The sequence below is a fragment of the Sinocyclocheilus rhinocerous genome, unplaced genomic scaffold (genome assembly GCF_001515625.1).
Source record: "Sinocyclocheilus rhinocerous isolate Xijiao unplaced genomic scaffold, SAMN03320098_v1.1 scaffold1053, whole genome shotgun sequence".
Lineage (NCBI taxonomy): Eukaryota > Metazoa > Chordata > Actinopteri > Cypriniformes > Cyprinidae > Sinocyclocheilus > Sinocyclocheilus rhinocerous.
In genome coordinates, this window is record NW_015638958.1 from 393559 (window position 1) to 400649 (window position 7091).

Sequence of the window (7091 nt, forward strand, 5' to 3'; positions counted from 1 at the left end):
ATGTGCGCATTACCTATTTGCTGGATATACACTGTAAAAATTATTTTGATGCTTGTTAAATTTACTTAATTAAAATGAATTAAAGCAGCCAAATTGCTGAACATTTTACTTCTGTTCAATTTAATTGTGTCCAGTCTACTTAAATATGTAAAATTAAAGTTTACTTTAGTTGAAACTACCCAAATCATTTTTGTAGCATTAATTGAAAATGGGCAGTGGATTTTTAGTTCCCAGCATGCTTTATCTCAGTGTTATATCTCAGTGACTATAATGTTTTGAATTAAAAGTGCAGTTTTTGATTTTGTTGGTTTCAAAGATTTAGTTAAAAACTGTAAAATTACAGTTTGTTTGATTTATGTCCTCCAAACTATCATAATTTTGTAACATGGCTGATTAATAAGTTAATAAAATCTAAATATATAATGAAGGGCGAAAGGTTGGACTTTGCTCATAAAATTAGTTTTTAAATAAATAAATTTAAATAAATCACAGGATTGGGCAAGTTGTCAAATTAAAGTTGTTAAAACTGCACACAATTAATTATACTCTTTGCTTTTTTTGCTGGTTCATGAATTGTTTTACCATTTAAATAAGATATCTAATGATTCCCAATGTGACATCCTACCTACATATACCATAGAGTATAAATGTCTTTTTTCCTGGCAAGTAATGAAGGAAATTATGCATTTTTCACAGCCAAGTATATGGACATTGATTTTCAAAAGTAAGCATATCCTGGGAATAATTCTCAGGAATAAGAATGACAACTAGCCCCAGTCTTTCTTAAGAAAATGGAATTTTAATTTATTTTTCTGAATTTAGCAGCTAAGGTACATTGAGATTTATGACTACCTGGGTAAATACAGGTTCTTAAAATCTGACCTTTTTTTTCTTTAAATAATCCAACTAAATTGCTTGAAATGCTTTAAAATATAACTGAATGTTCTAAATATAACTGAATTAAGCCTAAGCTGCATTTTTTCTTTGTAGTGCCCTGCACGGGACAAATAAGCAGCATGTTGACCATATCAAACACTACAGGACATGAAATCAACCTTCCACACAGACACCAAATATATAACATATCTTTTACATCACAAAAAATCTGGTTTAATTTGTGGTACAGTGCTTCTCGACTTTGTGCAGTACTTAATGATTTATTCCATTAACAATGACTAATAAAAATTGTAAACCATAATGTAATCGTTATGGTTAATTAGATATTTGTTTGATTTTATTACATCAAAGATACCTTATTAATTCCCTCAAGCGCAAATCCTAATTTATTTTATGATTATTATATTGTGCCGGATAATTGAACTGGTGAAGAAAAGCAGTAATTTAAAATGCATAAGTGTGCCATCAACTTCATTAAATCACAGCGCTGGCTGCTTTCTTCCTCCAAAGGCCTGAAAAACTTTTAGAGAGAATTTTTCAGGAAAAATGCATTTTCTTAATGTTTTTATTTTGCTTTGTTGGCTAATATCTTGTTCTTAAGGTTTTAGAAGATGATTGAAATGATTTATGTGTACTGAATTGCATTTTCAGACGTTTATGACTGTGATTTAATGCTCAGTGGAGTTGTCAATTGAATGAAAAATGAAAGGTAAGTTATCACTGTCAGCCTTTCTCTTATATTTCTTTGTACTATGCACAAAAGTTACAGAGCACAGTGTCAAAACTTAACCAGGACTGAAAGTAAAAAAAAACTATATGTTATCAAATATTTCCGATATTTCATTATATTTTATATTTAGGCCTGTCTACAGTAGTTAAGTACAGGTGTAATTGCTAAATAAATAATTAAAATAAAGTTGATTTAACAGAAGTGGAGACATACTGTGTGTTACATGTTAGAAAAGATCTGCACTCATAACCGCATAAAACATCCCTGAAAATAATTTCCAGCCTGTTAAGAAAAAAGTTCATTTCTGACACTGGTACAAATGTACGTTAAATAAAACATTCACAACATTTGAAATATTAGATGAGTTCCTCTAATATTATACTTTTATTACAATCCATTTGAGATGAAAATAATATGGATGTGTAATGCATTCATACACAGAATATTAAAATATTTTTGTATCATATTTCATGTATTTTTGTTATTTTGAACTTGAACGTTATTTCATCATTACACTGTTTCTTACAATTCACAAATTTCTTTCTACATAGGGTAGCTTGGAGATAGTTGTCACTCTTTATGCTTCAGTGAATTTTTTTCAAAGTCTAATTATGTATATGTTCTGTACATTCAGCAAAATGTAAAAATAAAATAAAAAAGTTTTAGATTGCAGAAATTGTAATTAGAAATGATGTTAAAATTGCAACATATAAAACAACCTCCAACCTGATTTTTATTTGTTTTTATTTTTTTGGGTTAAAATCTATCTTTGTTATATATTTGACAGGGGTAATGGATCCCAAAGTGGTATCACTATGTTTCTTGTTTACCCATTAAAAAATAAGATGACATTGTAATAAGCGGGTAAAGCCAACATATCACTGTTAAAGAAAACACACAGTTGTGTAGACTTTTGACTCCTTACAGTTGAGATATAGCCCTGGTGACCAATTCCTAGTGTGGCAACTAGCCAGTCTCCCCAATGTGTTAATTTATGTCTAAATTAGGTTGTTAATGTTAGCTGGAAGTATTACTTGCCAAATAATGCAATACTTGCCTCAAAACATTTCCTTATTTAAAGCTCTTTCCAACTTACTCTACCTTTGCTGTTGGCAGGAGGTGGTTTTGGCATGTGTGTATGTGTGTGTGTGTGTGTGTGTATACATGGGTTTAAAATAAGCCTGCAGCATGTTGGAAACAGAGACCGTGGACCACTGGGGTAAAGGAGCGCAGAAGCACAGGCACTCCAAAGCGAACAGCTCATTTATCAAAATTGTTCTGCAAAAATGATTTATCTGCTCATCGCTTATGCACAGATGTCTTTAATGGGAGGCTGTGCCCAAGAGGTGCTGCTGATTTTGGGGGGTGCCCGGCAGAGACGTACGGAGGGCATGATGGGAGACAGGTGGGCGGCCGGAAGGGGCCGAGGGCAAAAGTCATGACAAGATGACCACCGATCCACTGGATGGACCTGAGCACAGCGAAGCGCCCGGTCATCCTGCAGGTGTGCTGGGTCGTTCTCTCCTCTCTTTCTTTCCCTTCACTCTTCACGTGAGCCCTGGGAGCCCTTTTTCACAACCCATTTCCAGCGGCCTCCCATGTTCCCGCCTCACGTGGAGAGGGCTGTGTTCGGAAGAGGATGTGGAGGCAGGGTGCGTTTGGAGAGCGGCTGTAACAAGCTCAATGGAGTGGAAAAAGAGACAGAGAGGCCGCGGCATGACATCTGTGTCCATCCCGGTCCTGCGCCGCTCCTTTACCCGGAGCCCAGCCTGCACATTCCTGAGGCCCTCCGCTGTGGAAAAGCCATTAAGCGCCTGTCAAAACTGCTGTATGAGGAGAAAAGAAAGCAGAGAGGAGCTCTTATTTGCTCTACTTTTTTATGTGACTGTTGATTCTGTGAGGGACTATTATTTCAGTCCTTTATGAGCTCGTCACACTTTCGTTCACACTATTTAAACAAGGGTTATGGCAAATTCATTATTGAAGAATTCATTTTGTGAGTGTGAATTTGAATTAAATTTGCTACCACACATGAAGTTCAATTAGAATGAAAGGAAGTGGAATTTACTGAAATCTGTTATTTGAACAGGTAACGCATTCTAGGAAATTATGAACACAATTATTATTTTTATCAAATAGGATGAAATATATTAACTAAATACAAACATACTGTATACATCCTTTTGTCTATCTAGATAGACTGAATGACTATCTATCTATCTATCTATCTATCTATCTATCTGTCTGTCTGTCTGTCTGTCTGTCTGTCTGTCGTTCTATCATTCTATAATTCTATCTATCGTTCTATCTATTGTTCTCTCTGTCTGTAATGAACTTTTAAAATTTGGTCTCACCAAACTTTAATGTTTTTTTTTACTTTCCATTTATTGTAATTTTGGTAACACTTTACAAAAGGGAACACTTATTCACTATTAACTATGACTTTTCCCTCAATAAATTCCTAATGTGCTGCTTATTAATAGTTAGTAAGATAGTTGTTAAGTTTAGGTATTGGGTAGGATTAGGGATGTAGAATAAGGTCATGTAGAATAAGGCATTAATATGTGCTTAATTAGTACTAATAAATGGCTAATATTCTAGTAATATGCAGGCTAATAAGCAACTACTTAAGATACCCTAAAATAAAGTGTTACTGTAATTTTTACTTTCTTACATTCAAATATGAATTGCAATTTTGCATCCTGTTTGCAAGCACAATTCAAATTCAATTCAAATTTAGAAATTTAAAAGACAATATCAGTTGAATTCTGAATGGTGCACAATTCTGATTGTAGCTAACATTACTGAGATAGATTTCAGAATGTGACCTATAGGGACAATCTGACTTTAGCAGATTAACAATTTATTGCCTCAAAGTGAATAGCTATAATTCCACTTACTATCCCCAAAAGTGCCTTGAAGATGAGATTAAACAATGAGATTTAAAAAAAAAATCAATGCACAGTAAGGTGTTCTTGTCACAGGCTGTAATCGTCAGGACTCGGGCGGTACTTAATTGCACAAGTGATATAGGCCTGATATATTATTCAAAAAGCCAAATTAACACAATCAAACAGAGCGCGATGCCCGGGCCGGCTCCGTCAGACCGCTAGAGGGGTCAGCGACACACAAATATTTGCATGCTGCGCTGCCTCTTTAACAGAGCAAGGAATACTTCATCATGTTGTGTGCATATAATATAATTGCCTCTCTGGTTGGCGGAGTCTGTTTGAATTTAATTAGCCGGTGTACTTACAGCCACAATATTCAGCTAATGAAGCTCATTTTCGATGGCTGTTGCGTGTTCTAACACCCGAGTGATAAATGTGAGATGTCACATTAAAAGATGATAAATCGGAGCACTGCCCCTCTGGACATCAAAAATACAGAAGATGAGATTAAACAATGAGATTTAAAAAAAAAATCAATGCACAGTAAGGTGTTCTTGTCACAGGCTGTAATCGTCAGGACTCGGGCGGTACTTAATTGCACAAGTGATATAGGCCTGATATATTATTCAAAAAGCCAAATTAACACAATCAAACAGAGCGCGATGCCCGGGCCGGCTCCGTCAGACCGCTAGAGGGGTCAGCGACACACAAATATTTGCATGCTGCGCTGCCTCTTTAACAGAGCAAGGAATACTTCATCATGTTGTGTGCATATAATATAATTGCCTCTCTGGTTGGCGGAGTCTGTTTGAATTTAATTAGCCGGTGTACTTACAGCCACAATATTCAGCTAATGAAGCTCATTTTCGATTGCTGTTGCGTGTTCTAACACCCGAGTGATAAATGTGAGATGTCACATTAAAAGATGATAAATCGGAGCACTGCCCCTCTGGACATCAAAAATACAATCGTCCGTGGCAAGACATGGCGGGATGGGGGAAGGAACGCCGGGGTTCATGGGTAAATGAGACCGGAGCGCGTCCCTGGTGGGTGGGAACGAAGAGAGGCATCGTGGGAAGTTGCGAGCGCATGTGTGTGCAAAGATCGCAGGAGGGGCCAACGGCAGGCTGCTGAAATGTCAAGCCCACGCAGAGGGGCCCCTTTTTCTGACAGGGCACACGGTGTGTAAAACACACGGCAAACACTGGCCTTTATACAGACACACACACTACATAGATTAAAGGCAAATGTGAAAGGCTGTGGACAGAACTGGGTCACATACGTGTATTTTCAAGTGCTCTCATGCACAATACCTGGTGTTAACAGAAGGTGTATAAAATATTGTGGTCGGTCTGTATTTGCTGGATAGGAGCAATTAATACAAGCAAAATATGCAGTGCTCTGCCTTTTTTGGTCTCAACACTCAGGTCCATTTGGGCTACCTGTGATACCCACGTATGTCAACAAAACATGTTTTCGATATATGCATTTACAGCTGGAAGATGTTAGGCCTACATTTAGTGCGTATGGTCTTGTGTAAGACATCTGTCCAACATTACAACAAGATTTGGCAGATAATCAGTTTTCAAGACGTTTGTTTAGAGTCAAGTGTTCTTTTAAAATGCCTTATTGTGTATTTGTACACAAATACAGCATGATGGTTATTGCTCTTATAAAACTTGCAAGGAGATATATATTAATAATTAAAAATATTTTATATTAAAATAGTAATAATAATGTTTTTTATTATAAATTGGAATAAACATACTAGTAAAACTTTTTAGGCTCTATATGGTAACATGAAATAAAGGATAAACAATACTTTTACAGCATTTTTTATTCTAGATGATAAATTCTGTATATAAATTTTTAACATTTCAAGCTAAGAAAATTAACATAACATTTAATTAAGAACAAACTTGAATTAATAATGAACAATAATACATTTTTTAATTACCTAAAATTAATACATGCTGTAAAAATTGTTAGTCTGTAATACCTAATGCATTGAATTGATTTTGATCCTTATTGTAAAGTGTTTACCAATTCTTCCACCAAGGAATATATTTACGTTGGATTTGAACATGGCTCATCTATTAAGGATTTAGAGTAATCTCCTACACCTGTCAAACTAGTTTTACCTTTACTGCACTTTTTTAATGTTAATAGACAAATCAAGCGTAACGTTAGTTCTGGCAGGTCACGTTAGTCAAGCTCGCATCAGCTGACTCTCAGCTGATCCCCATCTACCTATGGGAATACGACACCTATCTAATGCCGAGTTCACACTGCACGATTTTAGCCCGATTTTTCACTCGCCGACAGGTTTTGCGAAATCGCCGACAAATGCCCGAAATCGGAGGCAAATCGGTGCTCGTTCACGCGAGAGATAATCACGCAGTGTGAATTATCAAAGACGCGACCTGAGGGAATCGCCGACGCCCATGAAATATTTGGCATGTTAAATATCTGGAGCTGTCGGCAATTCACAATCACGCTGTGTGAAATGAGCTCTGACCGAAAACTACATCGGCGATGACCTACAGCCAATGAGAGACCAAGATACAGGGCAG

The 7091-nt window shown here is 36.2% G+C and overlaps 1 long non-coding RNA gene across 1 annotated transcript in view; it reads right to left on the reverse strand.

The window, feature by feature from the left end:
• Positions 1–2422: 2422 nt before the first annotated feature.
• Positions 2423–7091, reverse strand: part of LOC107750385 (uncharacterized) — a 14253-nt gene continuing 9584 nt past the window's right edge. The window contains exon 3 of the long non-coding RNA XR_001641137.1: positions 2423–3453. This is a non-coding gene — a long non-coding RNA (uncharacterized LOC107750385). The remainder of the gene's footprint in view (positions 3454–7091) is intronic.